We start from the raw sequence: 13508 nt of genomic DNA, 5'->3' as shown, positions 1-13508 counted from the left end.
TTGTGTGCGCTGTTTTAAAATGATATGTTAACAAGAAGTTGGAAAACAAGCTCAATTACCCTCAGTAAAATAGGACCGTGGACTTAGGCTTGAACTTTTGGCTAAGACAGTGGTGAGATTTTGAATCTTTGAAGTCAATTATTCCACTGTGTGTTAATAAGGGCCAGTTTTATCATCTAACTTTTGCACTCCAATTAATTTCCATAAAGGAATTCTTTTTTTTCTTTTTTCTTTTCAGTCCTAAGTGATATCTCTATCTTTTAGGCTTGATTTGTTTGCCAGGGGGTTACAGTGCAGTAATAGATACCCCCTCCATTGATTTCCTTCTAGTTTGCTTGTTCCAATTCTTTCCTCAGTTTTCCTATTTTAGACATTTTCTTGAAGCCTTGGGCTTCTTCCTTTGGCTCTGTCCCCTGTACAGTGTACGTCCTTCAACTTGTGGAGATAAGGTAATCTGGTACGTGGTTTATAAAAGCTGCCAATTTGCCAGCTTCTGAATTAGAATCTAGCAATTAGAACTAGGATTAAACGTGCACGTTTGATCTTATGATAAATGAATGCCTCAAGGTCACCAATGTCCCTGCAGTTCTTTACCATCATATGTATTTTGTGTCTTCATATTTTGTTTCAGCACTGGCAAACTTCGTAATCAAAGAGACAAGTGGAGGAGTAATCAGGGCCGTTGCTGGAAAACAAGCTGAATTTGTTTCTGAGACCTCTGAAGCCAATGTCATGGTGAAGTGGTACAAAAATGGCAAAGAAATCAAGACCAGTAAGAAATTCACAATGGAAGATAAAGGGAAACTGCATAAGCTTGTGGCTTCAGCTGTAACGAAAGAAGACGAGGGAACATACATCTACACAATTGGAGATGACACTCTGATTTTTGATTGGAAAGTCTCAGGTAAGTTTGTGAGGCAAACATAGGATCACAATCCATGTAAAGCACTTCAGACTTAATTCATTTTATTTGTCCAACGCTGTGGGTTTCCAGTATTTAGGACAAAGATTGCATAGCTCTATTGAAGCAATTCTGACCTTCCTGTTGTCCCTATGCAAATCCACAGTATGAGCAAATAATGTAACTGTGTTGTGATGAATTCAAGACAGCCTTAGCTCCAGCTGGGGCTGGAGTCACGACTTGAGCCCTGACATCTGGGCTTCATTCATCTAGTTCATGTATTGCCTCAGCACTTACATCATCTTTAAACCTATGACTGAAATGGTCCTAAGTTATTAGCATGGGAATCCTGTCTCCTCTTTGGACAAATTAAACTCCACATTTGGAGAGTTGAGTGTCTCCTGCTGTACCCGAAGGACATTGTGATCTCTGAGGTGTCTCCCTGAGGTGCTGTAAGCACAGCCATTAGCTCATAGTGCAAGTAAAGCACTGTTAGGTCAAGCCTGGAGGAGTAATGCTTGTCACTGACATGTTCCTGTTCAGGGTGGAGCTGGAGGGTAAAATAACACAAGAAATTGTCATTGAAATTCAATATCTGTGAAATTCAGCTGGTTGCATTCACAGAACCTGGCGTTAAGATCTGTTTTCTGTTTTATATCTTGAGCCTATTTTCCATAACCCAGTCCTCATTTATGAACTGAAGCTCTACTGAAAGCCTTTCGCTGTGTATGCTCATGCTGCAGTGCAGCGCTTGTGACCTTTAACAGCACATTCACGTTCCTCTGATCACAGGATCCTTACGGTTGATTAAGACCCTCTAGTCTGACTGCTCACCCATCACCACCGTGATGCTCACCATCAGCTTAGCTAAAAACTCAGCAGAGATGATAGATCAAGCACAACACTGGATTTGGGGTGGCTAGAGATTCCTAAGATATTGAAGGATTGCTTGCAGGTGGTGTTGGTTCAGGTATTCACCCTGCATCCCACCTGCTGTTCTGTTTGGTTGAGAATCATGCATTCTGCAATTTCACTTTGTAATTCAAAGACCCTGGCTTTATCTGTTGAAAAACTGATCTAAAACAAGCCAAGAAGACTCCGTTGGAACTGGTTGATGCAGAACAAAGGCATCCCCAAAGGACAAGTTGCACTGTTTGATGAACATTATTGGATGAGAGCTAAGCTAAGATTTAAAAAGTTCTGGGGCTGTCTCTGAGCATCAAATACAGAGGAAGCCTGCATGATTCCCTGAGAATGGATACCTTAATCCTACTTTGGTGTAGGGTTAAGGGAACACTAGCAGTAACTCCTATCACAAAATGTCGCATGGCTCAGACAAAATGCCATCAAGAGGGCTTAATTAGGAGCACCAAATGGTCGCAAGATGGTCTTAGGGCAGGGAAGTAATCTATCTATGTGATATTGATTGATGCTATTAGTTCTTAACAGCTTGACTCTAGAAGGACTGTTGTTCTTTGGTCACCTAGTTATAAAAGAATAAATGGCTCCTGTCTATTACAATTTTTAACGCATTTTTTGTTCACTGATGCCATAAATGTTCCTGGCATAGTAATTGGCCTTGGTATATTCAGTGACTGAAAGCAACAGTTGTTGCTCTAAGAAATGCAGTACAAAGCTAGGTCTGCCTGTAGCTGACAGCCATCAGCTTGCTCCTCAGGCAGGTTCTGTCTGTGTATGGGAGATCACAATGTGAACCACTGATTGATCAGCTGAGGCAAGTGTGGGGTCAGCTGTGGGAGCACAGGTGAAAGTTATGTAGCTGTGCTCCCTGGAGGGGTGGAGTTCGACTCCACCTCCTCTGAGACCTCATTTAAGGGCTGACCCTCACTGAGGCAGCATCTCTTGGAGATTGCTCACCAGGGAGGATTGCCTCAGCTCTGGTGAGTTTCCTTTTCCTTATATCTTCTGTATTTCTACCATTTTACTTGTAATTGCTATCCTTGTTAATACCAGCATAGTTATTGCCAATACATTTGGCGAGCCAGGCAGGAGCCACTGACTTGGCATCTAGAAATATAAGGAAAAAAAAAAAATGTCCTTTGTGTGGAAAATCTTTAATTGGTACAAGGGGGAGAAGACCACCCCCTTAGGGACATGCCTTCCTGGACAAATTCCAGGTTTTGAGGCGTCCCCATATTACCAATTAGCAACAATTATTGAACAATGGGGCCCTTGAAGAGTACCAAATAACATGGACGCCTATTGTCTAACTGATTACTTTCTAGGACTACAAAAAGATATCTTAATTACAAAAGAAAAGCGAATGGCTGCATCTATGGCAGCCTGGCCATTATTAAATGCTTTAAATCGGGCAGAGATAAAATCAAACAACATTGCACATGAAAATGAATTGTTAAAGGCCTGTATTGAAAAATTGGAGGGTGAGATCAATCTATTGACAGGAAAAAAACCGTCATTTTCTTCCTCCAACCCTCAAATTAGATACATTTCATTTAATGACGATCAAGATCCTGAAGAAATGAATCAAAATAAGATCACTAAATCTGATCTAGAAAAACCATCTGAGACGGACTCACTAGAAGTCCGTCCAGGAATAACTCAAAAAACAAAGAAAATTCAAGATCGACCAGCAGGAGTGCCTCCTGATCAATGGCCCCCTGCCGAATCTGTTTTACATGTAACAGCCCGTCCATATACGCCTGCTGAACTCATGGACCTAGTGCAACGATTTAGGCAAAGGCCAAGGGAAAGTGTTCCGGCTTGGTTATTACGGTTATGGGATTCAGGGGCAGATAGTGTACTGGTTAGTGGCCCCGAAGTATCTAAGTTGGCCACAATAACAGTACATCCTGCCCTTCGGCAGAGACTGTATGCTGGGACTCAGTTCCCTGAAGAAAACCATTCAATTGTAGAATGGATAATGGCTGCTTGCCGCATGGTGTGGACAAATAAAACTGACATGCCAGTAAACACAGGGATGTGGTCTTCTATGGAAGACCTTCAAAATTATATATGCGAATTAGGTATGAGAGAGGCTATCTACGAAGACACATTCGATAGCCCTGATATGGTTAAATTTTCTGCGGGAATGAGGGACCTAATTTTACAGTAAGCACCCTCTCATATGTATGGAACCTTGGTTTCCATACTTAATCCAGTAGTATCCGCAGAGGCAGTAGTCCAACAAGCCGCCCAATTGGTAGCAGACCTCGGAGAAACTGAGCATTTACGAGCTAAGCGCAATATCAGGGTGATTGAGGATGCCGAGGCTTTTCCAATAGTGCGAGCCAGAAGATCGGCCCCGCGAACTTCTCGGGCAGGACCTGTTAGGGTATCCCGGAAACAAATGTTTAATGATCTGCTCCGGGCAGGCGTTCAGTTTTCAAAAATTGATGGGCAGCCCAATCAGGTTCTCCTTCAGTTGTGGAAGCAACTGAAGGATGAACAAAAATTTCAGAATAAACCCAAAAGGCCAGGGATAAGATTTATAGAGTGGCGACCAACAACAACATGGAATTTAGAAGATTTTATAGTTCCAAATAGGAAAAAGAAGCCACCTCAGGTGCCTCGGGTTATGACACCGGAGGTATCGGAGGTAAAAGACTTGAATCTGGCTCAGTTCATGGCTTGACGAGGGATGTCAGTCCTCCTAGGGCCTCTAGACGGGACCGGAGGCCCTATGTGGAACTGACGATATACTGGTCCCGAAAGAATATACAGAAGGTTATGGCCCTAGTTGATACCGGGGCAGAGACATCTATAATATATGGAGACCCAACTAAATTTAAAGGTAATAGAGTGATGATTGGAGGTTTTGGGGGACAAACCATTCCGGTCACCCAAACCTGGGTAAAACTGGGGGTCGGGCGTCTTCCACCACGGGAGTACAAGGTATCCATTGCCCCAATTCCAGAGTATATATTAGGAATTGATATCCTGTGGGGTCTGGCTCTCCATACAACAGTGGGAGAGTTCCGATTGCGGCAGAGATGCATTAGTATCCGGGCAATCCAGACAATATTGAGAGGCCATGCAAAACATGAGCCTATTTGTTTGCCGAAGCCACGCCGGATTACTAATGTGAAACAGTACAGACTCCCGGGTGGGCAGGATGAAATAACAAAGACGGTGCAGGAATTAGAAAGAGTGGGTATTATAAGGCCTGCACATAGCCCATATAACTCCCCAATATGGCCAGTGCGAAAACCGGATGGAACATGGAGGATGACAGTAGACTATAGGGAATTAAATAAGGTCACGCCACCTGTTCATGCGGCTGTACCCAATATTGCCTCCCTAATGGACACACTAAGCAGGGAAATCAAAACATATCACTGTGTCTTGGATTTGGCGAATGCATTCTTCAGTATTCCAATCAGTGAAGAATCGCAAGATCAGTTTGCATTTACATGGGAAGGGAGGCAATGGACTTTCCAGGTCCTACCCCAAGGGTACGTACATTCGCCCACTTTTTGTCATAATTTAGTGGCACGTGATCTGGCTAAGTGGGAAAAGCCAAATAATGTCAATTTATATCATTATATTGATGACCTCCTGTTAACATCCGATTCGTTAGAGGCGGTGAGACAAGCAGCAGATTTGTTGATAGCTTACCTGCAGAAAAGAGGGTGGGCTATAAACCCACAGAAGGTGCAAGGTCCGGGGCTATCTGTAAAATTCCTGGGAGTAATTTGGTCCGGGAAAACCAAAGTACTACCCAGTGCGGTAGTAGATAAAGTCCAAGCGTTTCCAGTCCCTACAACATCAAAACAATTGCAAGAATGTTTGGGTATATTGGGGTATTGGCGCTCCTTTATACCTCATTTAGCTCAGCTATTAAGGCCATTATACAAGCTTACAAAGAAGGGTCAATCATGGAATTGGGGAAAGATAGAACAGGATGCTTTCCAACAGGCAAAACTGGCAGTTAAACAAGCTCAGGCGTTGGGTATATTTGATCCGACCCTCCCAGCTGAACTAGATGTTCATGTTACTCAAGATGGTTTTGGCTGGGGCCTGTGGCAACGCCAGAGTTCTGTTTGAACCCCCATTGGATTCTGGTCTCAGGTTTGGCACGGAGCAGAAGAACGATATAGCATGATTGAGAAACAGTTATTGGCTGCCTATTCGGCATTACAAGCAGTAGAGCCGATAACGCAAACAGCAGAGGTCATAGTTAAGACTTCATTACCAATCCAGGGGTGGGTGAGAGATTTGACTCACCTTCCTAAGACGGGGGTGGCCCAAGCACAAACGGTGGCACGATGGGTCGCCTATCTAAGCCAGAGAAGCAGTCTGTCTTCATCTCCACTTAAAGAAGAACTACAGAAGATCCTAGGCCCAGTGACGTATCACAGTGATACATCAAAAGAACCGATGGTTGCTCCACCAGAGAAGAGTCCCGTTCAGGAAGGAAGATATCCTATTCCTGAAGATGCCTGGTATACGGATGGGTCCAGCAGAGGCAACCCGAGCAAGTGGCGAGCAATAGCATACCATCCCTCTACTGAGACCATCTGGTTTGATGAGGGGGATGGTCAAAGCAGCCAATGGGCAGAATTGCAAGCCGTGTGGATGGTTATAACTAAAGAACCTGGTGACGGCGTCCTGAACATCTGTACAGATAGTTGGGCTGTGTACCGGGGGCTCACTCTGTGGATTACGCAATGGGCTACCCAGGAATGGACTATCCACGCCCGACCGATTTGGGGTAAAGACATGTGGGTAGACATTTGGAATACGGTCAAACACAGGACAGTATGTGTCTACCATGTCTCTGGTCATCAACCCTTGCAGTCACCAGGAAATGATGAAGCTGACACACTGGCCCGAATCCGATGGATTGAGAATTCACAATCTGAAAATATTGCCCGTTGGTTACATCAGAAGCTACGGCATGCTGGACAGAAGATAATGTGGGCAGCTGCTAAAGCATGGGGGCTGCCTGTACAACTATCTGATATCGTTCAAGCATGTCAGGATTGCGATGCTTGCTCAAAGATGAGACCGAGACCGTTGCCTGAAACAACATCCCACATTGCTAGAGGATATAGTCCTCTTCAGAGATGGCAGGTCGACTACATTGGGCCCCTCCCTCGGTCTGAGGGGGCGAGATATGCCCTGACCTGCGTTGACACTGTAAGTGGACTGCTGCAAGCCTATCCTGTACCAAAGGCAAATCAAGCATACACAATTAAGGCACTTACTAAACTGATGTCTGCATACGGGACACCTCAAGTTATCGAGAGTGACCAAGGGACTCACTTCACTGGAGCGATGATACAGCGCTGGGCAGAAGAAAACAACATTGAATGGCGATTCCACCTGCCATATAACCCAACAGGGGCAGGCCTTATTGAACGTTATAATGGTATCCTTAAGGCTGCCCTGAAAACAGACTCTCAGTCCCTGCAGGGGTGGACAAAAAGATTATATGAAACCGTGCGGGACCTGAATGAAAGACCTCGGGATGGCAGACCCAGTGCCCTGAAAATGTTACAAACTATATGGGCCTCCCCTCTTAGGATCCAAATTACAGGCACCGATAATAAGGTAAAACCGCAGGTTGGTACTGAAAATAATCTTCTGCTCCCTGCCCCTGAGAATTTAGAACCGGGAATCCATAAGATAAATTGGCCTTGGAAGGTGCAGGTAGGACCCAAATGGTGTGGCCTACTTGCACCTTGGGGGAGATTATTGGAGGTGGGAGGTTCAGTCACCCCCTTGGTGATAGGTACATGGCCTACTGACATCGTGGTCAATACTCCGGCCTTTATTGCTAAAGGAACACCTATTATGTCCCTATGGCAGATCAAGACTCCTCCTCTGGTGCCAGATATAGTTATACAGCCACAGATATCTGGCCAGAGGGTATGGTATCGGAGGCCGGGACATAATCCAGTACAAGCAGAAGTATTGACCCAAGATAAGAATACGGCCTGTATCTTGCCCTGGAGGGCGGATCTTCCCCTCCTAGTACCCTTGAAACATCTATATTACTCCCCTTAAGATTGATTCTAAGCCTCTAGGACCATTACTCTGGACTGATGAAACGCAGACGGACCTGCACTTCAAGATGATTTGTCTCCGGTAACATCTATCAAGCACTGGCCCATGGAAGATCATAAACACCCATCCAATCATCATCATTTGAATAATATCAACATCTAATGCGACGGGAGATTGTATCAGCGTCGTGATTGGGTCTCTGTAATAAGGGGAACTCACCTAATCATTGGTTCACGTTGTGAAGGGGTGGAGTGTATGGGAGATCACAATGTGAACCACTGATTGATCAGCTGAGGCAAGTGTGGGGTCAGCTGTGGGAGCACAGGTGAAAGTTATGTAGCTGTGCTCCCTGGAGGGGTGGAGTTCGACTCCACCTCCTCTGAGACCTCATTTAAGGGCTGACCCTCACTGAGGCAGCATCTCTTGGAGATCGCTCACCAGGGAGGATCGCCTCAGCTCTGGTGAGTTCCCTTTTCCTTATATCTTCTGTATTTCTACCATTTTGCTTGTAATTGCTATCCTTGTTAATACCAGCATAGTTATTGCCAATACAGTCTGGATGGAATGAAGGGCATGAAATACTGATGTGCTCATCAAACGCTGCTTGTTAGCTTAGAGACAAGGTGTTGAATTGGTTTGTTCATGTATTGCAAACAGGTTACTTAGCTGCCTTCATTTTAGCTTCAGAAGAACATGTGCAGAATACAGAATTGATTAGAAGAAATAAGAACTGTCTGCATAGAACTTACTCTTTCCTTACACAGGAGAATCAAGCACACGTTTGTATGTGAGTACCTCCAGAGGTGAAACTTGATCCCCCAGATGTAATGAGCAGAGACATTACAATCAGTTCTAACTGTATCTTAATGCTGTGCTGAATAAGCCTGAGTCAGGATGTAAACCACTTTCTCTTTTTTTCTTCAGATGAAGCCATTAATTTTGTCAGCAAGTCCAAAACGACTCCAGAAATATCAGTCAGTCCTTCTGAAGACCTGGAGCTGGTGTGTGAGGTGTCAGCTGCAAGCGGAGCTGTCGTATAGAAGAAAGATCAAATAGAGGTGAAGCAGGACCAGAGGACAACCATCATCTCCCAGGGGACGCACCGCAAGCTCATGGTCAAAAATGTGACCCTGAAAGACCAAGGGAGCTACAGCTGTGAAACAAAAGATGACAAAGCAACATTCCAAGTGAAAGTCAGAGGTGAGAAAATGCTTGGAATCCCAGAGATAAAGGAACACTTCATTTTGTGTGTCTTGCATTTGGAGGATCAACTTACAGCCTCTCTGGTGCAAAACATTTTGGCTATAGGACTTTCTTTGTCATCTAGTGTCATAGCAACACTTTTCTACATGTGCTTTTCCATCCAGGAATGAATTACTGCAACAAACAATAGGCAAGGAGGGTAACTTGTGCAGCTCTTGTAGTCAGCTGGTGTCTGCAGGGTTACAGTGCAAGAGCACACCAGGCATGCAAGGAGTGAGAAAAGGGGAGGTGTTTGATGAGATCTGGTTACAAAATTTGAATGACACAATGAGGTGGAAAATGCCACTAATCAGACTCATAAATGGCCTGGGTTGCAAAGGCCCACAGTGCTCATCCAGTTCCAACCCCCTTCTTCCTATGTGCAGGGTTGCCAACCAGCAGCCCAGGCTGCCCAGAACCACATCCAGCCTGGCCTTGAATGCCTGCAGGGATGGAGCATCCACAGTCTCCTTGGGCAACCTGTTCTAGAGGGCCGTTCCCTTCTGATTTACTGGAAATGTAGAGAGACATCAGAAGAAACAAAGAGAAGGGAGGAGGTTCAGCAGTGCATGCAGGTGTTCTAAATCTCATGTCCAAATCTGCTATCAGACTGCGAAATGTTTAGATTTATGATATGATATGAAATGATATGCCTATTCATTTCCCAAGGCAAAATAGAGGGGAAAGTATTTTCCTGTCTTAATGAGGCATCATGATGGTCCCTGTGAAGGGCAAGTATAATGAAAATGGGGAACTGGAGTAAGCTCTGCAGCAGACTACAGCAAAATGGTGTGACTGTTGTGATGTCCCTGCAGAGAAAGAAGACGTGTTTACAAACAAGGACAAGGTACAAAAGGAGGTGAAGGCTGCACTGACTCAAAATGCCACGCTGAGCTGCGAGGTGGCCCAGGAGAAGATGGAGGTGAAGTGGTACAAGGAGGGGAAACTGATCACCTCGAGCAAGAAGTTCAAGGTGGAGTCAGAGGGCAAACAGTGTCGGCTGGTGGTGATCCAGGTAGAGAAGAAAGATGCAGGGGAGTACAGCTGCGAGGCTGCTGGCCAGAAACTCACCTTCAAGATTCATGTCACAGGTGAGAGAGAACACATTTTGGCCTTTCATTCTAGAATGTTTTAGAAAACGGTCATTAGTTTGTAAGTTTTCCCTGCTATGCTTAAAATTTTTGGAGCTGAACCTTGGGGTGGTTAATTTCTGATGAGGAAATTGAACAAATTATTCTAAATACAGTTGTGAGGCAGCTCCATCTTTTAAAATCTTCAGGAATTTCCTTTTGCTGTGGGAATGAGGCCATAGACAAGAAAGTTCTGATTGCACTTCTCCATTCCCACGTGCCTGTACCACTAGAACAACTCTGCAATGCAGCTGCGTCTCAGGAAGTTTCAGAACAGGGGCTTTGTGTCAAGCACTAGGGGGTGTGCTCTATGTAACATGTTTTTGTCTTGGAAGGGCTCATTTAGCATGGGAGAGAATACTACAGGAATGTTTTGTATAAGTTGATGTTTTGAAGACATAAGTAAATGGCAGCTAGGGGACGAAAGAGTCATGAGAGTCATACAAGAAGCATCACAGAATGCCTTTTGTTGGAAGGGACCTGGAGGATCATCCAGTTCCAATCTCTGTCCTGGAAAGGAACACATTCTTTGAGACTAGGTTGCTCTAACACCCATCCAGCCTAGACTTGAATGTTTTCAGGGATGGGGCATCCATAAATTGCACAACTTCTCTCCACATCATTCTCTTGGGGCATCAGACTGGGAGAACTGATTCATTTTTCTGACTCCTTCCCCAAAACCTGCTCTTCTTTCAAGAGGCCAAACTAATGTATCTCTCTCTTTTCAGAGCCAGAATTTGTATTTACAAACAAGGAGAAGGTACAGAAGGTGGTGAAGGCTGCAACAACAGAAAAATGCCACGCTGAGCTGCGAGGTGGCCCAGGAGAAGATGGAGGTTGTCATCAATTTATAAGCAACGAGCCAATAATGTTCCAATTATAAACTTTTATTAATTGTAGCGGGTAAAACTAAAAGGCAATTCAGCGCTGGGCGACAGGGGGATTATTGTTCCTCCAACTGCCGCGCCGTCCCGTCCCTTGCAACTTCTTTTGTATTGTCCATCCCGAGCGTATTGTCCTTTAATTGGTCGGTTGTGATCGTGCGACTTGGTGTGTCGTTCCTTGGTTGGTCCTTCCGTGGAACTTTGTATCCATCGGGGCGCGCTTTGCCTGTAACTACGCAGAGTACACAATCTACCCATAAAATTAGAGTGTTCTGCAACCTTTGTGGCCTCCATATTCCACCATTATATCCCGGTCCTAATGAACAAGCACTCCACCACAATGCTACCACATCCCGGTCTTAATGAGCAAACATTTTATCACAGAGGTCAAGTGATAAAAGGAGGGGAAACTGATCACCTCGAGCAAGAAATTCAAGGTAGAGTCAGAGGGCAAACAGCGTCGGCTGGTGGTGAGCCAGGTGGAGAAGAAAGATGCAGGGGAGTACAGCTGCGAGGCTGCTGGCCAGAAACTCACCTTCAAGATTCATGTCACAGGTAAGACAGGTGTTGTATGAAATACAGCAGAGAACAGTAAAGTAAAATCTAGTTTCTATTATACTGCACCTGGATCACTGTAGTCTGTGCTGAGGTTTTTTCCCTAGACTTGATTGCCTGGGTTTGTAGAAAGTATTTGGTTTCAGTATGACACAAAGACCTGTTTCAGTCTGTCTGTAGAGCAATAATTAGTAATATATGTACAGTGGAAGCAATATTCAAGATATTATTCAAATCTCTCCTGTGCCTGAGATCCCAAACTGTAATTCTTGTTCACCTAAACATTTGACTAGGATAAGTATGTGCAGTGAGGCTGGAGTGCATGTTCTACGTGCAGCCTTTCATGGCAGGAGAAGCAGGAACTTCTCCTAGTAGTACACTGCCTTTTTACTATGCCTTTATGTTGGAGGCTGCATCTGGATAGGTGAGTCTGCTACTCACAGTAAGAGACCTGGTAGAGCTGACTATTGCCAGAGCTCAAAGTAAGATAGATATCTGCAAATCACACACAAAGAACAAAGGACTGCGTTGGTGAGCATATTTCCTTTGTGCCTTTGACAGTCACAGTTGTGGCAATGGTAGAGGCCATGAGGAGTCTGTTCAGGAAGCCAGGAGTACTGTTCTGGGTCATGAAAAGGCAGCCAGTGGTTTGACTATCACATGTTTATGTGTTTTGATGTTTCACAGTGGGTCTTAAGTAAAAGGAACTCAGGTTTTGGTTGCCTGCAGGACAGATGTTCTTTTGGGTTCAATATGTTTGCATAGTGACTTGCAACCATGGGACTGGTGTTCAAGGACCCTCTTGGTTCCTTCAGTTCCTAGGTTCTTTCTTGCCTAGATTTGACACTTTGTTTCAACAGAAGAGCTGATATTCTCTAGTGAAGGCTATTAGTTTGGGCACAAGTGGTAACCTAAACCTGTTCCAACCTGTACATACAAACCTGCAAGTTGGTCTCATTTCGGTCCCTCAGTCAATACTTTTTCTTTTCTTCCCTCAGAGCCAAAACCTGTGTTTATAAACCAGGAGCAGGTGCAGAAAGAGGTGAGTGCTGCCCTGGCAGCAAGTGCCTCCCTCAGCTGTGAAGTAGCACAGGATCCAACCGAAGTAAAATGGTACAAGGATGGAAGACTGCTTGCCTCCTCCAGAAAGTTCAGAATGGAATCTGTGGGCAAAACACGGCGTCTGGTTGTGGAGCAGCTGGAGAAGAAAGATGCTGGAGAATACATCTGCGAGGCTGCTGGCCAGAAGATGACCTTCAAGTTGGAAACAACTGGTGAGCATTCGCTTTGGGAGCACTAAGCAGCTTTTTATGTGGCTTAGAGGAAGACTGGCTGTCTTCTACCCTGTGGGCATGGAACAGCCACAATTCCCCCCGGAACAACATCAATGACCCACACCACAAGTTGGATTCTCCTTTTTAATGTAGTGGTAGCGAGGTGAAAATCTGGCTGTGGAATATTTTTGACTAAGGAACTTCTACTTTAATTTCTAGATGCGCTGAATTACCCTCTGGAGTGTCTTTCTGAATATATAAGCAACCATGGGTGACTATGATCCTGATTTATATCTAGGTTCAGGCTTACTTTTTCAGTTAGGTTAGATCAATAGCTCCAGAGAAGATAGGGAAATACAGCAGTTCACTGATACCATGTGTCAGAAGAATGCAGCTCAGTGCTGGGCAGTTTGCTGCTTCATTCCCTCTTACAAGTTGCACCCAAGGCTGGAAAAGACCACTGAGATAGCTGAGTCCAACCCAGCCCACCCTCACTGGACTTACTAACCACGTCCCCAGTGCCACATACCCG

At 44.9% G+C, this 13508-nt stretch overlaps 1 long non-coding RNA gene across 1 annotated transcript; it reads left to right on the top strand.

The window, feature by feature from the left end:
- The first annotated feature begins 645 nt into the window (after positions 1–645).
- On the top strand, positions 646–10074 carry LOC146755402 (uncharacterized). Its single transcript, XR_014938151.1, has 3 exons — positions 646–904; positions 8816–9091; positions 9949–10074. It is a non-coding gene; the product is annotated as an uncharacterized LOC146755402 (long non-coding RNA).
- Positions 10075–13508: the final 3434 nt, after the last annotated feature.

Source organism: Coturnix japonica, chromosome 33, assembly GCF_054131305.1.
Source record: "Coturnix japonica strain WE chromosome 33, WE-NBRP24, whole genome shotgun sequence".
Taxonomy (NCBI): Eukaryota; Metazoa; Chordata; class Aves; order Galliformes; family Phasianidae; genus Coturnix; species Coturnix japonica.
Note: the sequence above shows the minus strand (reverse complement) of the source record. Positions and strands in the feature narration are given on the sequence as shown.